The 23,969-nt window shown below is 48.1% G+C and overlaps 1 protein-coding gene and 1 long non-coding RNA gene across 3 annotated transcripts in view; both read right to left on the bottom strand.

The window, feature by feature from the left end:
• SLCO3A1 (solute carrier organic anion transporter family member 3A1) overlaps nucleotides 1-23,969 on the bottom strand; it is a 373,911-nt gene that overhangs the window by 153,741 nt on the left and 196,201 nt on the right. The gene's annotated exons all lie outside the window — the stretch shown is intronic.
• LOC120875219 lies at nucleotides 10,739-11,645 on the bottom strand. The gene is made up of 2 exons (XR_005723865.1): nucleotides 11,465-11,645; nucleotides 10,739-11,401 (listed from the first exon to the last, which is right to left on the bottom strand). It is a non-coding gene; the product is annotated as an uncharacterized LOC120875219 (long non-coding RNA).

Below are 23,969 nucleotides of genomic sequence, written 5' to 3'. Positions count from 1 at the left end.
GCAACCCACTCTAGTACACTTGCCTGAGAAAAATCTCATGGACAGAGGAGCCTGACAGGCTCCAGCCCATGTGGTTGCAAAGAGTTGGACATGACTGAGTGAATAACCCACACACGTTCAAATCTGAGCATCACTGAACGAAAAGGTAGCTGAGGATGTGTGTGTGTGATACCGAGCTCTTCACTGGGGATGGACAGGGTGGTCCAAGGATGGATCTTACTCTATTCCTCATTCTTCTGATCTTCAAAAACCTTGGGTCTACCCACCACCAAATGAATCAAAAGCTTCTTTCTGAGTTTGGACTCAAAACCAAGTAGTGCCAACACATAGTGAATGCATTAAGGATACTGACTATTTGTCAGGAGAAGGCTGTTTGGCATCTGTTTGCCTTCACGGCCTGCACTGTGGAGATGAAGAATATCTACAGTCCCATGGGTCTGCTCTTCTGGTCCAAGCTCTTCCTCCCACCATTGGTCCCTGGGCTAAGGTCTTGCTATGTGCAGAAGGCTGGCTCTCTCCAAGGAAAAGAGTCAGGTTGACTGGAATCTATGAAAAGCCAATACGTGCCTTTGGCCAGTGACTAACATCTTAGCCCAAACAATGGGGCCAATGACCCTCAGCTGATCTGGCAGCCACAGCTGTGATGACTGCACAGAGGCAGGTCACAAGAAATCATACAGTTCACCCAGGATTGAAGAGTTCTGCTTGGCCATTCTGTTTCTAGAATCTCTCCCCTATCTTCTAACCACTCTGTGGCCACCTGAGTCGTCCTCCTAAAACATACATCTTAAAACCTGCTGATGACTTCCTGTGGCCAAGATCACCTGAGCCCCTCGGGTGGATATGCGCCCTCTAACATGACATTGACTTTGCAGTCTCCCGACCTTGTCCTCTGCTTGCTGGGTTCTCGATGAGCATTGCTCTTTCATCAGCCTACACGTTTGCATCATGCCACCCCCACCGCATGGGACATCTGTCCTTCTCCCTTGCCTGACTGGTGAATTCCTGTTCACCCTTAGAGGCTCAGCTGAAGCCGCACCCTCTCTGTGAGGCCTCCTGTGCCCCTCACCTGCAGACCCCCATGGCTCCAGTCCAAACTCAGCAATCTGTGCTCTCACTGGGCACAGGCAACGTGGGGTTCCCTTCTGAGCTCTTCTGAAGCAGGAAGTGCCTCCTGCCTCTCACAGTGCCTACCACCAGGCTCATGAGTGTTCACCACCAGGCTCATCAGTGTTCCCAGGCACACGAACAACTCATGACCTTAGAGTCTATCCTTGTGTGAACTCGCCTGACATCTGCATGCCCCAGTGTTTTCCAGATACTGCAGCAAAACAGTCACATCCAATTCTTTAAGTCATCTTCTACTACTGTCTTCAATATTCAACATCTTGCCTTTTTTTTTTTAATATTTTAGTTTGTATTTGAAATAAGTGAACAAACAACTATCATTACATCATTTAGGAATAATTTTTTAAAAGGAGACTAAAAGAAAAAAGCCACCATTACAGTTCATTTTTGTGACATCCACAGTGCATTTATTCATGGACTCATTCTTTCACTTATTAAATTTTTGATGAGCATCTAATAGGTGCAGGATGTTGTACTAGGCACCGGGTGGAGATGTGACTCACCTGGTAATTCCATAGTGACCATTCAACGTGGTGAACGCAGTCTTTCCTTCTGTGTGGTGGGCATGGTGGACTGGCTAATTCAATTTTTATTTGATCATTCTTCTAGTATGTTTTCCTCTGTTGTAGGGTTTGGAATGCTGAAAATTTCATTTCCTATGGTAGTTTCCTCCAACTTGCATGAGATTTGGGAGGCAGAAGTGAAACATCTTGCTTTTGAAATTAAGTTTAGGTTCACAAAGCAAAATGATCCCAGGATGTTTTGCACAGCTTCTGCCTGGCATGTTTTTGATACTATGCACGCATGTATGCTATGGTGCTTCAGTCATGTCTGACCCTTTGCGACCCTATAGACTGTAGCCCACCAGGCTTCTCTGTCCATGGGATTCTCTAGGCAAGAATAATGGAGTGGGTTACCATTCCCTCCTCCAGGGGATCTTCCTGACCCAGGGATCAAACCCACGACTCTTAGGATACAGAGGGTCCTCCTGCAACTGGCAGGAGAGAGGGGCTGGAGGCACAGCTCCAGGGAGAGCTAAAGGAACCCCAATGGAGTTCCCCCAGGGAACTCCACTGAGCTCCCTGGGGCTCAGTGGAGAGAAACCACTTGCCTACTCCCACTGAACCAGTGGGAACTCTGCTCAGCCTGAAGCTGAGCCTCATGGCTAATAAATTAATAAACCTCCCCACTCCCGCCTGCCAACCCTCCAATTAAATGATTAGCATGTGTTCAGCATCACTTAGCTAGGAATCTATGGCCCATCAGTTCAGTTCCGTTCAGTTCAGTTCAGTCGCTCAGTCGTGTCTGACTCTTTGCGACCCCATGAATCGCAGCACGCGAGGCCTCCCTGTCCATCACCAACTGCCCTAGTTCACTCAGACTCACGTCCATCGAGTCAGTGATGCCATCCAGCCATCTCATCCTCGGTTGTCCCCTTCTTCTCCTGCCCCCAATCTCTCCCAGCATCAGAGTCTTTTCCAATGAGTCAACCCTTCGCATGAGGTGGTCAAAGTACTGGAGTTTCAGCTTTAGCAACATTCCTTCCAAAGAAATCCCAGAGTTGATCTCCTTCAGAATGGACTGGTTGGATCTCCTTGCAGTCCAAGGGACTCTCAAGAGTCTTCTCCAACACCACAGTTCAAAAGCATCAATTCTTCGGAGCTCGGCCCTCTTCACAGTCCAACTCTCACATCCATACATGACCAATGGAAAAACCATAGCCTTGACTAGACGGACCTTAGTCGGCAAAGTAATGTCTCTGCTTTTGAATATGCTATCTAGGTTGGTCATAACTTTTCTTCCAAGGAGTAAGCGTCTTTTAATTTCATGGTTGCAATCACCATCTGCAGTGATTTTGGAGCCCCAAAAAATAAAGTCTGACACTGTTTCCACTGTTTCCCCATCTATTTCCCATGAAGTGATGGGACCGGATGCCATGATCTTCGTTTTCTGAATGTTGAGCTTTAAGCCAACTTTTTCCCTCTCCTCTTTCACTTTCATCAAGAGGCTTTTTAGTTCCTCTTCACTTTCTGCCATAAGAGTGGTGTCATCTGCATATCTGAGGTTATTGATATTTCTCCCAGCAATCTTGATTCCAGCCTGTGTTTCTTCCAGTCCAGTGTTTCTGATGATGTACTCTGCATAGAAGTTAAATAAGCAGGGTGACAATATACAGCCTTGATGTACTCCTTTTCCTATTTGGAACCAGTCTGTTGTTCCATGTCCAGTTCTAACTGTTGCTTCCTGGCCTGCATACAGATTTCTCAAGAGGCAGGTTAGGTGGTCTGGTATTCCCATCTCTTTCAGAATTTTCCACAGTTTATTGTGATCCACACAGTCAAAGGTTTTGGCATAGTCAATAAAGCAGAAATAGATGTTTTTCTGGAACTCTCTTGCTTTTTCCATGATCCAGCGGATGTTGGCAATTTGATCTCTGGTTCCTCTGCCTTTTCTAAAACCAGCTTGGCCCATAGATTTTCTAAAAGATTAAAATTAAATATCTCAACATCATTCCAGTTACCTTCTGTGTTTATACGCTTCAAATTCTTAGTCTCTTTTAGCACCCAAGACACTGCAGCACCGTGGGCTGTTAGGGTTCTGACTTTCAACACTCGGCATGTGTAAAAAGGATTGGGGGGGGGTGCCTCTGGGTGAGTGTGAGATCCCTTCAGATCCTGAAACTCTGATTCTAATCCTATGTATACAAATACATTCGGAGAAACCTGTCTCCATCTGCATTTAAAATGTATGCATCAACTGCTACATTTAAAATGGATAACCAACAAGGACCTACTGTCTAGCACAGGGAACTCTGCCCAATGTTATGCGGCAGCCTGGATGGGAGGGGAATTTGGGGGAGAATGGATACATGTATATGTATGGCTGAGTCCCTTCGCTGTTCATCGGAAATTATCATGACATTGCTTGTTAATCGGCTATACCCCATTACAAAATCAAAATTTCTTTAAAAATAAAATAAAACATATGTGACCAAAGGAGGCACAGTTCATCCCGGAAGCAAAGAAACCTGCCACTGCTTTCTCCTTTTTCCCGAATCTGCATGGTTAAGTCTTCTGCTGCATTTTAGCTGATTTCCTGAGTTCTGTCCATTTAGCAACTGAAGTCTCACCTCCGATCCACGGTGCTGGCAACTATATCCCCCACATCATTTGTGTCTGGCTCCCGGGCCCTGCAGTGCTTGCTGAGCAAGGTGCCCCCCACCGCAACCCGGATGAGCACCTGCTGAGTGGTGGCAGTTCAGCCGTGTGACTCGTGCACTGACAGGGCTCAGAGAACCGAGGGCTGCCTGCCTCCTGTGCTTGCAAGCCACTCCAATATTCTTCCCTGGAGAATCCTATGGACAGAGGAACCTGGCAGGCTACAGTCTATGGGGTCGCAAAGAGTCAGATACAACTGAAAGAGTCAGATACGACTGAAGAGACTTCTCAGCAGGCACCCTATAGTTAAACAGAGACCCAGGTGATGGTGTTGAAGTCAAGACTGCTGAAATACTCACTACAAGGCTGCTATGCTGGAAAGTGATGTGGGTGGGAGGGGAATCAAAAACAAAAGCTGAGAGAAAGGAAGCCTCATGCATAAGTAGGTCCCAGGAGCCTGATAATGCTCTAGCAACCGAATGAACTGATGGAACAAGGCAGTGTGAGCTGCTAAGTTCGGGTCTGAGGCTGTGTCTTCCAGGGGATCCTGCAGTCAGTTTCACGCCGAATGAGAATGAAGTGACATGATGGCAGGGATTTTGGCAACTCAAAACAGGTGTCATAGCATTGTCAGGACAGCTTCAAATCTGTTAGGAATTTGACTGATGCTAGGGGTGGAGGGGCAAAGCTGGCAAACCGGATCTGTGCAACAAGTTCGAGGTCTAGTATTCTAGAAACTGACTCCCTACATGTGAACACAACTTTATTATTGAGATTTTCATCAGAAGAAGCCTGGACTTAGAATTTTTAAAACTCTGGGTTGGCCAGCTAGCTTGACCATTTCTTAAAAGTGTCACCATGCACCAGCCTCTGAGACTCTGGGTTTCTGTCTACTCACAAATGAGTTGTTTGCAGGGTCGAATGAATAATGCATGAATTTTAGTGCAAAAAGTCAGGTCGAAAAAATTAAAAAGACAGTTTGGCCATAAAACACATCATTTGGCATAGACATGATTACCAAAACATCAGGTGGGTAAAAATGTCTGTGGATCTTAAAAAGGATGGTTGTAAGCAGCAGATAGGTCACAGAGGGTCAAGGCCCCAAGGCTTACAGGATGCAATCAAGCATCCAGGGTGTGTTGCTGCAGTACAAGCTCCCTGGGTACTGACTTTTTTTGGTTTTGTTTACTGCTGTGTCCTCAACACTCAGAACAGTGGGTGGCCCCTAGAAGGCATTCAGTCGCTATTTATTGGGAAAAAGGAACAAATACCTGGAGTTGGTCCCCCAGGGAACAGGGCTTCAAGAAATGTTAACCATAACAGCCACAGCCTGCCTCCCCTAGGCTTGTTTAAGTTCTAATGCTCTGGGGAATGAAGATTGTTATTTCACCAAGAAATCTGGGGGCTTTTTGGCACAGCACAGGATGCGGAGTTGTGATTCCACATAGCCACAAGAGCTAGGGGAAATTTCACATGCTGCCTGATTTCTCCCTTTCAGAGAGAAGATGAGGTCAGGGAGGTGAATTCCTAGTTATGTAACTGTTTACCAGCAAAGCTAGTACTTAGAACTAGGGAGTGTTTACTGAAGCAATGTTACTTTTTTAATTAAATAAAACAAAGCAAAACAAAACTTCGGCTTTGAAAGAGGCATATGGCTCCCTATCAAGGTAAGTGAGAAGGCTGGATTACTTAATGTCCCTGGGACTTCCCGGGTGAGCCAGTGGTTAAGAATTCGCCTGCCAATGCAGGGGACAATGGGTTTGATCCCTGGTCCAGAAAGACCCCAAATGCTATGGAGCAACTAAGCCTGTGCAACACAGCTACTGAAGCCTGCATGCCTCAGAACCCATGGTCCACAACCAGAGAAGCCACCGCAATGAGATGCCCCAGCGCTGCAACAAGAGAAAGCCCACACGCAGCAACAAAGACTCAGCGCAGCCAAAAATAAATAAATAAATACAATTTAAAAATGATAATTAATGCCTTTGCCCAGGTGGGATGGACACAGGCCTGTCATTTTCTCAACCCAAGGACAGTTCTCAGGAGCTGAAGCCTCTTAATTCTTGGTGCAATGGAATTTTCAGGGAAAGGAGAAGAAAAACTTGAACAGAATCATTAAAACGTCCCAGGAGGTTTCTCAGATACTAAACAGCCCTTCTTCAACAAAAGGCTGGCAAAAGAAGTGCACAGATGAGATTTCCCGGAACAAACTCTCAGACCAGCTTTAAAAATGAGAGAAGAATGTGCTTCAGGCAAGACCCTTTTGGGGTTTCGTGAAACCCAGCTGGCTAGGACTGTCAGACACGCAGGAGGAATCCAGAAAACAGATGGGCATCTTCCTCTAATTGCAACATGGCCCGGGGAAGGTTCTGCAGTTGGAGAGTCTCCTGGTGGTGCTGGTCCCAGCCTGGCAGTGGCCCTGCCCAGTTACACCCGAGATCATCTCCGTTTCAGTGGAGTCCTTGGCCACCCCTGGTGGAATCCACAGTTGGAACAAAGCCCTGCGTAACCATCTGTCCCTGACAACGAGCTCAGCATGGGGACCAGCCTCCAGGATCCCAAACTGGGATGCCACTGGAAACTTCCGTCCTCTCCCACCATCAGCCCCCACACCCCAAAGGCACTGCTGACAGCAGCAAGCTGTACCCACCACCCCGGGGGAGGAAGGAAGCAGACCAGAAGCTTTCGTGGGTCAGGAAGGGCCCTTGGATGAGCAGACACTCAGGTTCTCAGGGACCGCTCGTGGATGGATGCGCCTCTGCAAGTGAGGGGTCGCTGGGAGTGAGAACTCACTCCTGGTGGTAATTCCAGGCTGTCCTGGAGTGAGCTTCCTGGGGGCTGGCAGAACCCAGCCCTCTGCCTCCGCCAGGTGCTGGCAGTAACTGCAATCAGGCAGTGGGCAGACTGGTTCCTAGTTCTCCGGCAGATCATTGCCCTTGACAGAGTCTTCTTAAAATTCACAGTTCTCTGTGTGCATATTTACTTAAGTTTTTATATTTAAACAGATCTGGGTTTTGAGATCCCTTCGGGCCTTACAACAGGGATTGTTACCTAACATGGTTCTGGCAAGAGAAAGAGCAAAGACTGACATTTCCCTCTGGCAGAGTTTACCTCTGCATCGCTATGGACACGGAGGGAGTTTTATTAGCATCGTTACTGAGCTGGTCTTACTTCTTTATATAGATTCATCCAAGGGCCTCCAGGGACTTTCAAGGTCTCCTGTGTGGCCGGCTCTGGTGTGGGAGTTTAGTGGGCGGCTCTCTCTGGAACTGTTCCCTTCCTTCAGGATTAACCGGCCCAGCCTGAAAACCCATATTTTCAGTCCAACCTGGGAGGCTATCCTGGATCCTTCGTTCTGTTCTGCCCCTTTAACTTGGACCGTGGACAAGCCACTGAACCTCAGTTCCCGGGCTGTAAAAGGCGGCAACCTCACTGCACTGTGAGGGAGAATCAGTGAGAGGCTGGATGTGGACCATGTGACACCCCACAGTACATCCGGAAGTGAGAGTTAGGGCCCTGGGCATAAAAGCGGGCGTGTAACTGACCAAGGGAGGCATTCTTCTTCCTGGGTCTTTAACGACAGCTCTGTGTCACTGCTGGAGGGGCCGTGGGAAGGAGGCCTCCTCCGGTCTGAAAATGGAGGAATCCGATGGCCACTGTCACCCTGCCTTGGACAGAGGTGACCCTCCTCCTCCTGGAAGCGCTTCTGCCCGCTGGCTGCCAGGATCCTACCTACTCCAGCCTCCCCGCTGCTCCCTCTGGTCTGTGGCCCAGGCTGGCCTCCTGTGCCCACTCAGCAAGGGAGTGCTCCAGGCTCCCTTTCTAAGCCACACCCTCTCCCTGGGCCACCTCATCCAGCCTCAGACTTTTAAGTACCATCTCTACACCAGTGATTCCTAAATTGATGGCGGAAAAAAATGGAGAGAACATAATAGTGCCGGGCAGGGCGAGTTTGGGGGTAGATGGAGATTGGGACTCGTTGTTGGCATGGGGATACCTGAGTAAGGACTTCCAGGGAGAGGGGCAAGTCATGAGGTTGTCCGGTGATGAGCATTCCAGACAGGGCATCCAGGGCCCAGGCCTGGGAGCACACCTGGGAGCACTCCCGCTTTGCTGGGGCAGCAGAGTGGCCAGCCTGGCTCGGACACACTGAGGGATGGGGAGAAGTGCAGAGTCAGTGGGGACATGGCAATCACAGAGAGTCCTGCCGACTGTTGGCATGATCTTGGCTTTTACACAGAAGGATGGAGAGCCATGGCAGGCCCTGAGCAGAGAAATGATGGGATCTGATGGCTCCCAGGTATCCAGTTGACAGTGGGCTGTGAAGGTACGAGGAGGACGGTGGGGGTACTCCGTGCACGGATGCAAAGAGATCCCTGGGGGCTGGGAGAGGGGGCAGGCCGCATAGTGTAAAGGGAACACTGACCAAGTCTCCTGCTAATGTCTTTGTAAAGAGTGGGGGATGGGAGACATCAAGGTGGGGGCCCCTAGTAACAGGATGGGGGCACCTGCAGGGAAAGCAAGTCTGGGGGCGGGGGTCAGGCGCTTCGGTGTGGACTTGCTAAAGTATGAATGCCTCCAGGACACTTCCCCTGACATCTCAAAGGCAAAATGCTCAGGATGACTTGTTTTTCTCTCTTGCCTTCCCCTCTTTCCCCACCCTGACCTCCTATCACAGCCCACCAGCTACACAGACTTGAAGTCGCACAGTAATTGCCATGACTTCCCTGTCCCCTAGAAACCCAATCCAAGCAGACTCCCAGTCTTTCTCATACTGCTGCTGTGATGTTCCTCAAAGCTGTCTCCTCACCGCCTTGCCTCTCTGAGTGGGTCCCCATCCTCCTGATGGCTTGCCAGGAGAATCACAAAGACCTTCTGACGGGCCCCACATCTGCAGTGGTTTCCCACTCCAGCTCACTCAGTCACGACAGCCAGAGCTTTTTGCCAAAAACCCAGAGCATCTCTGCTAGTGAACAGCTTCCATGGTTCACCCATTGCATCCATAGAAAAATCTGAAAACCCACGGCCTTCTCCCAAATCCCTCCCTTCCAGCTTCAACTCTGTTTATGCCCTCATTGCCCCTTTATTTACTCCACGGTGGTGGGAGCACAGCACAGACCTGAGACTCTCAACCTCAACCTTCCAGCCCTCCCTGTGGTTGTTCTCTCCACTGAGACCATCTCGTGGAAGCCCCCTCTGGCTTTAGGACTCTGGGGTGCTGCATTCTTCAGGAGCACCCCACATGCTGTTGGTGAGACTCAGCTTTTGTCCTCACAACTGACCCCTGCTGCTCCCCCTTTTCTGACCTGGTCACATGTCTGCATGCACCATGATCCTCTGGCTTTGAGACAATTTTGGATAAAGTTTAACACCAACCCTCTGTTATGGAACTATACCTCCTGGTCCCTCTCTTGGCCAATGATACTGCAGAGACTTAACACAAAACGAAAACCACATGGGCAAGGGCCCAAGGGTGAGAGCAGTCTATCACCACCACCATGATGCCCATGGATCAGCTTGTTGTTCAGTTGCTCAGTCTTGTCTGACTCTTTGTGATCCCACGGACTGCAGCACGCCAGGCTTCTCTGTCCTTCACTATCCTCCAGAGTCTGCTCAAACTCATGTCCATTGAGTCGGTGATGCCATCCAACCATCTCATCGTCTGTCATCCCCTTCTCCTCCTGCCCTCAATCTTTCCCAGCATCAGGGTCTTTTTCAATGAGTTGACTCTTGGCATTAGGTAGCCAAAGTATTGGAGCTTCAGCTTCAGCATCTGTCCTTCCAATGCATATTCAGGGTTGATTTCCTTTAGGATTGACTGTTCCCTCCACCGAGGCCACCACACCAAAGCCTCCTCTGGCTTTAGAACTCTGGGGTCCTGCATTCTCCAGGAGTACCCCACATGTTCTTGGTGAGACTCAGCTGAAGGTTTGAACTCATTCAGCACCAAGATCCACGCCCATCCTTTGAGAGGACACAGCTGACATTCCAGTTACGGCTGCTCTCCTGGGGCACAGAAGTCTTAACCACTCAGCCAGCATCAGATAGCTGGTAAGGGGCAGAACCCAGGGTGAACCTTCTCAGTCTTGCTCCCAAGACTGTGTTCTCCTCACAACATTTGACCCCTCCCCAGGAGTGAAAGTGGTAAAGGCACACGGAGAGACTGACCACAGACACACCAGACCTCTATATTCTGCACAATGAAACTGCAAAGTGGGTGAGGGATGCACCTCCCGCCTTTGGAGGTCTTAAGGAGCATGAGGGTTTCTTAGAGCAACTGAGCAGCCAAGGCAGCCCCCTTATTTTGGGTCATGGAAAGTGTTTATCATCAGATGGCCGCTTCCAACCAAACAAAACAGGCTCCAGATCCAATGTACGCTGCACGAGTTCTTAAAGGTTAACATAATTAACACTCTTTACAAGCTTTTCAAATTCTTTTTATACCACTATTATTTTTCCACTGACTCATCTCTTTGAAAGCACCCCCCATCGTGTTTAGTTACTTTAACTTTTGTCTCATTCAAGGCTCCATCGATTTCCTTTGTCTTTTTCTTCTTTGCCCCTGGCACTTGTAAATGAGGCCCCAGCAGGCCCTGGGAATTCTCTGAGCAGAACCTTATTTTGAAAGGCTAAAAGATGATGTTCGTGAAACGTACCCCATTCCGCACGCACTCACTCCAATTAGTCACAAAGCAGGAATTCCATAGGTTGGAATCTCTATTTCAAGTAATCTGATCCCTGAGCAAAGGGTGTTTCTTGTTTCCATGGTACCCTGGTGATACATCTCTGGTGTCCTTGGAACTTGGGCATGGAGGGGTTCCCTGGAGGCACAGGAGAGGCTTAGCTTGGGTTTCAGGAGATGTGAGTTCTCACCCTCCTCTGGCATGATGGCGGTGGCTCACTACATGGTCCTTAATCCTGGCAGAAGCTGTTTCCTCATTTGTAAATCCTAGGTCTTAGAAGAGACAGCCTCACAGACCCTGTTAGATCTAAATTTTCCTAATTTTTTTTATCCCTGAGGGCAGAGCTCTTCAAAGTTCACACAGGGTTCCCAGGTTGAATCAGCAGTTGAGGTTGCTAAATCTTTTTTTTTAATTTTTTAATTTTTTATTTTACTTTACAATTCTGTATTGGTTTTGCCATACATTGACATGAACTTTTTTTTTTAATTGAAGTACAGTAATGTACAATGCTGTCTTAACTTCTAGTGTACAAAGTTATTCAGATTGTTTTCCATTCTTTTTAAGATTCTTTTCCATTATTGGTTATTAAAAGGTATTGAGTAGATTTCCCAGTGCTATACAGTAGGTCCTTGTTAAATCATTTTTAAGGGGGATGGGATTGTTGTTGTTCAGTTGCTAAGTTATCTTCAGCTCTTTGAGACCCCATGGACTGCAGGCTCCTCTGTCCTTCTCCGTATCCTGGAGTCTGCTCAAATTCACATGCAATGAGTTGATGATGCTATCTAGCCATCTTACTCTCTGTCGCTGCCTTCTCCTCTTGCCTTCAATCTTTCCCAACATCAGGGAGCTTCAGCTTCAGCATCAGTCCTTCTTCCAGTGAATATTCAGGACTGATTTCCTTTAGGATGGACTGGTTTGATTCCCTTGCAGTCCAAGGGGTTCTCAGCAGTCTTCTCCGGCACCACAATTCCAAAACACCAATTCTTTGGTGCTAAGACTTCTTTATGGTCCAACTCTCACATCCTTACATGGCTACTGGAAAAACTATACCTTTTATATGGACCTTTGTTGGCAAAGTGATGTCTGCTTTTTCAAACGCTCTCTAGGTTTGTAGCTCAGCTGGTAAAGAATCCGCCTGCAGTTCGATTCTCGGGTCGAGGAGATCCCCTGGAGGAGGTATAGGCTGCCCACTCTGGTATTCTTGTGCTTCCCTGGTGGCTCAGATAGTAAAGAATCTGCCTGCAATGTGGGTGACCTGGGTTTGATCCCTGGGTTGGGAAGATTCCCTGGAGGAGGGCATGGGAACCCACTCCAGTATTCTTGGGCTTCCCTGGGGGCTCAGTCAGTAAAGAATGGGTACATAGCATGGGCTGGAGGGGGGTGGGGGGTGGAAAAGCCCCGCCCATCACCACAACCCCTCCCCTCCCATGGAGAAGCTCCTGCCAGAGGGGCTTTGCTGCTGCTGTTGCTGCTAAGTCGCTTCAGTCATGTCCGAATCTGTGCGACCCCATAGACGGCAGCCCACTAGGCTCCCCTGTCCCTGAGATTCTCCAGGCAAGAACACTGGAGTGGGTTGCCATTTCCTTCTCAAATGCATGAAAGTGAAAAGTGAAAGTGAAGTCGCTCAGTTGTGCCCGACTCTTAGCAACCCCATGGACTGCTTAGAAGGTGAGAAATCCTCCACTGTGGGTTCCCAGGATGAAACTTTGTATTTCACAAAGGTCTTTCCCTCTGGTATTTTTCTAAGAAGAGCCTCCAGGCATAAATCTCAAGGCCAGAGACAGAAAAAAATAATCCAACTGTGTCTAACATTCGGCTTTTGAAAACCAACTAACCCTTTGGGGCATTTTACAGCATAAAATATACAAAAACCAATCAACAGGAGAATAGTATTTAAATTATTCAAAGGAACATCATTAAAGCAAACTTTGCTATGCGGGTGGGGGCCTGGGCACAGTCTGTGTTTTAGATAAATGCCCAGTTCCTCTGGGACTCCTATTACCAACTGTTACAAAATTATAGCCAAGAACACTTTATTAGAGCAATAATGCACCTTGAGAAGTATGACGGGGCGGGCGCGCTGCAATTCTGAACCGCTCCAGGGAAACTGACCTGTGGCCTTTCGGCTCACAGACTCTTCACTTGAGCCACAACTGTGCCTAATTGAACCGTAGCTCTTTTTACGTTTCATAATGGCGGATGGAAGAGCTCTATTAAAATGGCATGAAGGCAAGTGAGCAGACCTCAGCTAGAAGAGGGACCCAGCTCCTTGGGGTGGAGGGCATTCACCTTCCCTTTTAACAAAATCCCAGAGAATAATTCATTTACATAGTGTTGGCTCAATTGCATATATGTGGTTGAAGGGGATAAAAAGATACTGGAAAGAGACAAAAAAGGACTTTATCCCTGGGATGTGGGAAAATGAATGATTCTTATTTTCCTTCTTAGCCTTTACTATGTTTTCAGATTGTCAGTGGGGGGAAGTATGTGTTCCTTTATGAGAAAATATAAACATTTTTCAATAACAAGTAGTTGCACAGGTCTTTGTTCAGGCAAATGACCACATTTAAGCACGTAAAGGACTTTCCTAGTGGCTCCAAGGTAAAGAATATACCTGAAATACAGGAGACTAAGATTCGACCCCTGGGTTGGAAGAGCCCCTGGAGAAGGGAATGACTACCCACTCTAGTATTCTTGCCTGGAGAAGTCCATGGACGGAGGAGCCTGGTAGGCTACAGTTCATGGGGTCGCAAAGCGTTGGACACGACTGAAGCACCTGAGCATGCAATACAAGCAGGTAAAAGATGCAAAATGGAACGTTTGTATAGGAACACTTACAAAGCCAGGTATAATCTGTGCTTTGGTCCAATGCAAATATCTTTAATCCCCAAACACAGGGGCCCTGTGGCTCCTGCTCACTGCAGTGGAAGGGCCTGGCCGGAAGGCTAAACAGTCCCCGACAGCTGTTCCCACGTCGCCAGAGACAAATGCTAAATTTGGCATCCTCTGAAAGTGAACACAGCTTCTTTCTTTCTCCTGGGTCAGAGAACTGAGATGGAAATACTTTAGGCTGTCAAGAGTTTTCAAGCAAACATTTTCCTCTTGAAGAAAGCCATCCCGTGATTACAGCATAGCTTTCCCAGAAGGGATGCCATTTACTGCCTCTTCTTTAAGAAATTACTTGGCAGGAGGATGTAATTTAATTATTTACTTAAATGTATGCCCTCTGAGCCTGAAGGAAATGAAGGTGTTTTTTTTTTTTTTTTAAGCAATGGACAGTTTGGAGGGTTGTTTTATGGTGGGTCAGGCTTTGAAGTTTAAACACACACAGGTGAGCACAGGCATGCGTGCACGCACGCACACACACACACACACCCCTGAAGCAAGAAGTCCAGATATCTAACTGATATGCCAGTAAAAGGCAAAACTCTCATGTCTAGATCCTACAAAAATCCCTGAGAATGCCGAACTTCTGGCATTTTTGCACTTGGCCTGGGAAGAGATGGACAAAGGCCCAGGTGCTGCATGTTCTCGATGAAAATGAGAAGCAGTGATTTCTTTGTGGAATACAAACCACTTAAGGAAAAAGGAAAAAAGCCCAAGTTCTGCATTCTCACCTAAAAAACGTATCGTCTACTTGAGCTGTTAGAATATTACATTATGTCCAATATCCCAACCATCTTCCTTCTGGGTTAGAACATTTCCCAATTTTGAGGGCTGGTACTTGTGTCTTTTTCTTTCCTCTTCTCTATTTTTATTTTATTAGAAATGTCCCCAGGGCCTAGAACATTGTCTGGTGCTGTCGGCCGCCAATAAACATTGAGTTGGTCAAAAACTTCGGTCGGGTTTTCCTGTACCATCTAATGGAAAAACTCAAATGAACATTTTGGCCAACCCAGTATTTACTGAATAAACACATTTGCTGAATGAAGCATGGTGGGAAGGGTCCTGTGAGTGTCAAGAAACCGATAAACGCCTCCATCCCCAGGGCTAGAATTTCGACCAGGTTGAAGAATCAGATTTCCGAGCTACAGCTTCCCCCATGGTAGAAACGGGGTCCAGGGGCCTGGGATCGTCTGACTATACCACTCTCTCCTCAGAGACTGAAAGCAAAATTGCCGAGGCTGCCTGCACGCCTGCACTGTTTTCCTCGCCTTCTGGCTCCATCATCACCCAACATAAGACTGATCAGCTTTCCACACTCTGTGATTCATTTTCTCTTTCCATTGGGCACTCTGGATCAGCCTTTCCTTGGAGGTATCTAGTATCAAAGGCAATGCATCCGCAGAATGGACTAGTCTTCTGCCCACTGTTAATCCTTAGCAGAAATACTGGGGAAGATTCTGTTGACTTAAAAAATAATCAAAATCTAAAAATTGAGTTATGTTTTATTCAGGGGAAGTTTTTTAGGACTAAGCCCAGGGGACAGCATCTCAAGTAGCTCTGAGAGAATTGCTCCTGGGAGGCCACGTTGGGGGCAGGGGTGATGGTGGAGGAGTCAGGTTATATAGAAGTTTGCAACAGGGGGCAGGTAGTCTGAGCATCAAAAGATTATTGTTAAGTAAGGAAAACCACGTCTCTTGAATTAAGAAATTTAGCGCTTTCTATGTAAGGAAAGATCCAAGAGTCTGGGCTCAATGCAACCATTCCTTTTGTACGCATCTCAGCTATCTGGCGCCAGTATCCTGTGGTTTTGCTCAGTGCTCACCGCAGTGAGTGGCTGCAGCCCAAGGGTTGCCAGATTGCAGTTTTCCTTCCTGGTTGCCCTGGAGGGCTGGAACTGCTGATGACTGTGACATCCTTGTTTACTGATATGGCAGGAAATACTCCATTTCTCAGTTCTCAAATAGGTGGCTTGTGCAGATGGAGAAGGCAGCTGAGATGGGAGGACTTGAGTCAACAGAGGCTCTTCAATGTCCTCATCCCTTTCATGGACTTCACTCTTGAGTGCCAAAGATTCAACTAAAATCTAAGACACACAAACGTACACTTTGCAAAGGCTCCCATGGTTTCTGCCCACTGTTGGGACAGGTGAGGTTACTTTTATTTTTGCCATCTTGTGCATGATCTGGGATCCTCCAACCTGGACCACTGGTTTAGCATATATGGAAGAGTGTTCCCTTATGTTTTCACTAGGGTCATAGGTAAAAATACTGAACTGCTCCAAGCAAAAGGAGACGCCTATGGCACGGGGATTTCCTTGGAAGGAATGATGCTAAAGCTGAAACTCCAGTACTTTGGCCACCTCATGCAAAGAGTTGACTCACTGGAGAAGACTCTGATGCTGGGAGGGATTTGGGGGCAGGAGGAGAAGGGGACAACAGAGGATGAGATGGCTGGATGGTATTACTGACTTGATGGACATGAGTCTGAGTGAACTCTGGCAGTTGGTGATGGACAGGGAGGCCTGGCGTGCTGTGATTCATGGGGTCACAAAGAGTCGGACATGACTGAGTGACTGAACTGAACGGATGGCACGATACACTTTCCAGACCAATGTCAATCCATTAGTGAATGCTTGGAGGGTAAACTGTGTAGCTTCAATAGTCCCTGAGAGGCAGTGTAGTGTCATGGTCAAGAGTAGGGGTGGAGGAAGCAGAGAATCCAGGGTAAGACATCACCTCTGCCCTCACAGGCTGTGCAACCTTGGACAAGTTGCTTCATCTCTCTGAGCCTCAAACTGATCATCCACAATACAGGGAAAACAATGACTGGAGGATTCTGGGGGACAAGTGCCATCAAAGGGTCTTAGCCTGCCTCTGACAACTTCTCTCTCAAGAAATCGAAACACAGTACTATTGTTTAACAATTTCATAAGGTTACTAAAGGAACATTTGTTAGACGTCTCCAGGAGACAACATTCTATTTGAATAACAGCAACCAGATCAAAAATGTAAAGCATTTATTATTTTTTTTAAAGCATTTATTTGACTTTGCTTGTTTTCAGAGTGCTCATGACAACTCCCAGTAATCTATCAACGCTCCCATCTGTTTGCTGATCCACTCCAGACATCTGAGAGCAGCGCTGCCTGCCACTCTCTGTATGTATTGTCTGCTTCTAAGATCCATCCTCTGCTTAATAAAACCATGACAACTTTCCCACCCCCTTCTCCTCATTCCTCCTCTTTTTAAAGAACCAGGCAGTGGATCTCTGCACTCACATCTCCAAATCCTCTAAAAGGAAAGAGAAAACAGGACTCAGAGGGCCCCAAGGAGCCTGTTGCTTTTTTCGTAATCGCCATGGACGCCAGTGGCTCTGTGCACCTGCCTGCCCCACCCTGTTCATGTGAAGCTGTTCTCGTCAGTGGGAAAACAAAAATGAAACAGGATCAGGCTAGTTCCATTTTTCTCTCTGCTGGATGTTAAACCTACTGCCTACTTTGGTCATTTCTGTGCCCTTAGAAACTCCTTGAATACTCAGAGGGAGAAGAACCCAGTCAAAGAACCAACCAACAAAGAAAATGCAGCCAGCCCCTCTTCCTCCTCCTTAACCCCATTTTGCAGATGTAAAAATCAAGGCTCTTGTCCACTGGCAAAGCAGTGATATCAATCGGGTCAAGAGGTACACCCTCCCAGGCTGTAGTTCTCCTGCTGGAATGTCCTACTGACAGTAACTCAAGTAACTCACTGAGCACAGAGCCAGAGCCCCTGTCCCCGCAGATGGTGACCAGTGGCAGACACTGGCTTGTGTGTGAGCATGGCAGAGAACTACATCATGTCCTTTGCAGGACATGAGCAGAGCTTCCCAGTAATGCACTGGCTGGGGCAGAAGGACTGAGACACGCAGACAGACAGTGCCAATAACTGATCACGCTAGCCCAATAAAACGCTTTTATGAAGTAATTAGCGGCTCAGAAAATCTAAGTCACTTAGAAACCTCTGTCCCACTCTTTTAAGTCTTTGCTGCTGCTAAAGGGCCCCTGGGAAACTTTAGCTCCTGTGATCAATCACACGGTGTTGGCAACGTGGCTAGCAACCACTCACGGATGGGATCACCAGGACAACCTCCCTCCTCCGGGACTGAGAAGATGATCTCGTCACCCAGGTTAGGGCAACAAGAACGAAGTCTGTGCGAGGATGGGCAGGGAAAAAGGAGACTGGACAGTGGCCGGAACTATGGCCTTATGTCCCTTTCAGGTGAAACAGGATGAACCTGCCTTTCAGAATTAGGTCACCAATGAGAAACCAAGGATTTACAGGGCCTGGCCCAGTGCCTAGCACTGCTCTCGAACCACCAGTGGCCATTAGTATGCCTGCTAGCCGCAGTGGCATTGCCGTTTATAATTCTCACACGTTCAGTGCCTACAAGGGCCCCCACCCCGCCCACCACTCTATTCTTCACAAGAAAGCTATGAAGTATCATCTGTGGCCTTAAAAAAGAGCCTAAGATGCAAGTGGGCTTCCCTGGTGGCTCAGACACTAAAGAATCTGCCTGTCAATGCAGGAGGCTCCAGTTTGGCCCCTGGGTAGGGAAGATCCCCTGGAGGAGAAAATGGCAACCCTCTCCAATCTTCTTGCCTGGAGAACCCCTTGGACAGAGGAGCCTGGTGGGCTACAGTTCATGGGGTCACAAAGAGTTGTACAGGACTAAACCCATGCACAAGTACATGCTAACCAGGCATGGTGGGATGCCCTGGGAACCCACCAAGCAGAAGTACCAGGGAACAGACTGCCTGGCTGATTCACTAGATTATTCCAAATACTGCACACCAAGCTCAATAGAAAACACATCCTCCCTGCCACCAGGGTGAATGCAAAGAAAAAGGTTTCAGCCCCAAAAGACAGAGCTCAAAAGCCATTCAGGGTAAAGATCAAGGGATAAGAATCCAGCTTTCAGAGGATGACTTCCCAATGGAGGAGGGTAAGAACCAACTCCACTTTCAAAGGTGTTTATTAAACATCAGTCTCACTCCTCCACAGCTCTACTTTCTGAAAGTTCCAGGTTTCTTCTCACATAGATTAACAAAAGATGAGAAAGAAGAAACATTTTTTTAATGCAGTGAATTTCAGTCCCCTCATCTTGAAAACAGGACTGGCTTGGCTGTTTGGCACAAATGTGGCCACTGAGGATATAAATGGCTACTTGACTTTTTTTTCTTGTATATTCTGTAAAGAACAGTGGATTCCCTTCAAGTTGAGTCTTATCCTTGGGAGGCTGCAGAGAAGCATCAAGAAACCCTTCAGAGGCCTGAGCACACTTACCACCCAAGCCCTCACGTCACACTTGAAGAAACCGAGCCCCAAAGGGTTCATCCCGATTCTGTCTCAGATTCTTCCCTGTAGTTGTGGGAACCTGGGCCAGCCACCCACTGGCTCTGAGTTCCATCTCCTATAAAATGAACGGGTTTGCTGAGACAGGGCTTTCCTGGTGGCTCAAATGGTAAAGAATCTGCCTGTAGTGCGGGAGACCCAGGTTTGATCCCTGGGTTGGGTAGAATCCCCTGGAGAAGGGAATGGCAACCCACTCCAGTATCCTTGCGTGGAGAATCCCATGGATGGAGGAGCCTGGTGGGCAACAGTCCATGGGGTGGCAAAGAGACGGACACGATTGAGTGCTTCACTTTTACTTTCTTTTTGCCAAGATAACCATATGCTCAGTGAGCCCATGATTTCTGTTTCCAGGAATCAGATCCTCTCTGGCAGCTCTATTCCAGGGTCCACACCCCCAAGTTTCCCTTGAAGGCACGTCAGTACTGTACAGTTCCCACTGTCCAGCATCCTTCTTTCCTTGGCAACCTCCTGGCAATTCTGGAAGTTCTGGTTCCCATGTCATCAGTCATTCAAAGATACACTCCCTGGTGGACCACACAGTTAAGTCTCCCCCATCCTGTCTCAACTTTTCATGCACTTATTATGCTGCTCGTCAAAGCCGCTTATAACTGTGTATTTGCAGTTCTGGTTGTGCCCCCAAGAGCAAGAGACCCGGTTCAGAGAGAGATGAGCTGGGCAAACCCTCGATGGATGAATTCAGAAACAAAAGAACATTTCATTTTATGTCTTTTCACACAAGCACTTAATAATAAGGCAAAAATCATGCATTTTGAGAAAATCACCACTTCGACACGGCATGAGCTTTTTCTTCCATCCCAGAACTCCCCACACTTTAGAGCAAGTGGGCTAAGGCCACTGATGCTCTTAAGAGTTTTACTGGTAACTATTTACGGGTGACTATTCCCCTGGGCAAGGCTTCCCTGGGGGCTCAGTGGTAAAGGATCCACCCGCCAATGCAGGAGATGTGGGTTTTAACCCCAGGTTAGGAAGATCCTCTGGAGGAGGAAATGGCAACCCACTCCAGTATTTTTGCCTGAAAAATCCCATGGACAGAGGAGCCTGGCAGACTACAGTCCATGGGTTTGTAAAGATTCGGACATGACTTAGCAACTAAAACAACAATTACCCTGGACTATTACCTTGCCCCGCCCCACCTCACTCCAGTGCTGCCCTTTCACAACCACCACATGCACGTGCCTTAAAATATTCCGACCTTTAACAGGAGGATGTGGCTTGTTTTTGTTCCCAACACAATTGGCCTAATCTGCAGGCTGAACCTAAGTGGGCAAGAGAAACTACATGCTAGGGGCTAAAAATAATTTTGGGGAAAGAAAGCACCTCTGAATATCCAACTTCCTTTGCTAAAAATCTCACCCTTTTAAAGTCAGGGATTTCTCAGGAAAACTTTATTTCCCTTCCCCTTAAGAGCTCATCAGGATTTTATGCCAATGGATGGGGAAGCTTGGCTTCAGACAGGGTTTCCTGCCTCATCTCTACACCTTCTGGTTCAGTCGAGTCCCAGAGCAATAAAATGTATTGACTTTGCCTTCCTGCCACTCCCAGCAAGTGTGAGTCCCTCATTACAAATCAGTTTTGGCTTTTGTTTTCTAAAATCCGAGCGTTAATCTAGGAAATGGCACGGAGTGGCGAGGAAAGGGGACTCGGACACTCTGCCTGCTCCCGCCAACTTCTTCCCTTTCCCTAGGTTCCCAATGCCCCTACTGCCTGCTTCCCTTGGAGTCATCAATAGAGCGAAAAAATGATGTGTCTGCTTCTGCGAGCATCTCTCTGGAGAGGAAACTGCTTCAGGGCAGGGCTGTGTCTCACTCATTTTTGTGGTCTTAATCCTTGGCACATGTAGGAGTTCATTAACTCTCTGATGAAAGAATGAATGAATGAAGACCACGTCTTTGATGCTACACCATTCAATGTAAAATATGCCTTTTTGTTGATGTTTAGTTGCCAAGTCATGTCTGTATTTTTGTGACCTCACAGACTGTAGCCCACCAAGCTCCTCTGTCCACGGGGTTTTTCAGGCAAGGATACTGGAGTGGGTTGCCATTTTCTCCTCCAGGGGGTCTTCCTGACCCAATGATCGAACTTGAGTTTCCTGCTTTGGCAGGTGGATTCTTTACCACTGAGCCACCTGGAAGCCCACAGTACACCTGGGCCACCCTACAATGTGAGGGCACGATGAGGACAACAGGCACCCCAATCATGGTGACAAACACGTGGCTGTCATTTGTTAAGTGCTTGTTATGTGTCTAGGAAAACCCACATATTATCTCATCTAATCCTCACAAATTATTCTCTGGGGTAGGTACCCCATTTTTAACATTCCTTGAACAGATAAGGACTATGCTTGGAAAGAATAGGCAATTGAGGTGACATCACAGACCAGTGGAGCCAGGATTTTTTTTTTTTTTTAACCTGTCATTAAAATTACTTCTGTGGGGAGCTTCCCTGGTGGCTCAGTGGTAAAGAATCTGCCCGCCAATGCAGGAGACATGGGTTTGGTCCCTGATCTGGGAAGATCCCAGCTGCCTTGAGACAGCTAAGCCTGTGTGCCACAACTACTGAGTCAGTGCTCCAGAGCCCAGGAGCACAGCTCCTGAGCCGCAGCCGCTGAAGTCTGTGCACCCAGAGCCTGTGCTCTGCAGCGAGAGAGGCCACCGCAATGGGAAGCCTGCAACTGGAGAGCGCCCCCCCCGGCCACAAACAGAGAAAGCCCACCCAGCAATGAATATCCACCATGGCCCAAAGTAAATCAATCAGTAGAATTTTTAAAAAAGTCACTTCTGGGGACTTCCCTGGCAGTTCAGTGGTTAAGACTATATGCTTCCAATGCAGGGGATTCGAGTGCAATCCCTGGTCGGAGAACTAAGATCCCACATGCCACACAGCACGGCCAAATTTTTTTTTAAATCACTTTTGATTATATACGTCGGAAATAATGAAATCATTAAAAATGACTCTAAGGTGGCTTGAGAGAGGTTATATTTTTGGAAAATGCTGCCCTGTACACGATACTACCTTCTGCATTTGCTAAATTCTCCCCTGTTGATTACAGTGATAAGGCGGGTAAACAGGTCTCTTTTGAGCAGTGATGTCAAAAAGGAGGCAGCTGGGCTTGCGTCCCCTGCCTGTCGAGTCAGTCTTCTCTTCTGGGCGGGGGATGGGGTAGAGCATGAACTGGGCATCTCTCCTTCATCTTGTTGACCTTGCTCTCATCCTTCGTTAATTCTGGCCTCACAGAACGCAACAGGAGAGCCAATGTGGTCACGGCACAGAGACAACAAAATAAAAATAAAACGACAGCTTTTCAATGCTAGTTAGCCCCCAAAACCTGCAGTGTATTTTTGTTTTTAAACTCTCCCAGGGCAGGGTTCATGCGGGCCAGCCCACGTGATTTTTGGAATTTAGTATTTCTGTCAAATCACTCTGCTGAGATGGAGTGTTCACTCATGGAGCTGACAGATTTCAACATTGCTTCCAACCGGAACTTTCAGGACATAACAAAGGTGTGTGCTGGGGCGGGGGTGCTGCAGAAGAAATACTGTCTTTTCTATAAATCTACATGACTGGTGAAAAACTTGCCGTACTTAAAGAGGACCTCCTGTACTGGACATGCAACAGTCCTCGCCTTGGAGCTGGAGGCATACTCCCAGGGAAAGGATAATGACTGAGCAGCTGCTCTTTGGGTGGGCTTTCCGGGTGGCTCAGCAGTAAAGAATCTGCCTGCAGTGCAGGAGACCCAGGTTCGACCCCTGAGTGGGGAAGATCCCCTGGAGGAGGAAATCGCAACCCACTCCAGTCTTCTTGTCTGGAGAATCCCATGGACAGAGGAGTGTGTCGGGCTACAGTGCGTGGGGTCGCAAGAGTCGGACACGCCTGAGTGAGCACTTGCGCACACATGCAGTCCTCACTGCCCTGCCATGAAGGCCACTATGACCCACGGAAACCCTAAGCCTGTCCCACAGGGTGCCCGATCGAAGAGCCAGGCAGGGCAGAGCCAGCCCGCGAGCACCAGGGGTGCGTCTTCCCGGACAAGAAGGGCAGGCTCTCCAAGGGCTGCTGATGGGCTCTGTGTGGGGCTGACTCGGGGACTGGAGGCAACCCTCACGGAAAGGGACAAAGGCCTCTCTTTCCTGCCTGCCCATGAAGAGAGGAGGATGCTCTCTCTGACCCTAACCCCTGAATCTCTGCCACCAAACTCTTGACCACTCCTTAAGCCTCAGCTCAAAAGTCTCCCTGCTGCCCCCTGAGCCTGTCAGCGTCCAACAGCACACGTGGCCCTTGGGCTGGGCTTGGCCATAGAAGTGATTAACCAAGTTGATAAATGAAAAGAAGCTTCTAAGGAAAAGAAAATGGCGGGGGGAGGGTGGGGCCTCATGTTTATTGACCACTGAAGACCTTGATGCCTCCCCGGATCCGACTCTCCCACGAATCTCAGGAAATCATCCCTGTCAGGATCCCAGCTTTGTTGTTCAGCTTCTCAGTTGTGTCCGACTCTTCGCGACCCCATGGACTGCATGCAGCCCCAGGGACAGGCTTCCCTGTCCTTCACCATCTCCTGGAGTTTGTTCAGACTTGTGTCAATTGAGTCGATGGACCCATCCAACCATCTCATCCTCGGTAGCCCCCTTCTCCTTCTGCCCTCAATCTTCCTCAGCATCAGCGTCTTTCCCCATGAATTGGCTCTTTGTCCCAACTTACAGATGAGTAGACT

Source organism: Oryx dammah, unplaced genomic scaffold, assembly GCF_014754425.2.
Source record: "Oryx dammah isolate SB20612 unplaced genomic scaffold, SCBI_Odam_1.1 HiC_scaffold_16, whole genome shotgun sequence".
NCBI classification, from domain to species: Eukaryota; Metazoa; Chordata; class Mammalia; order Artiodactyla; family Bovidae; genus Oryx; species Oryx dammah.
This window is presented reverse-complemented; position numbering and strand designations above follow the sequence as displayed.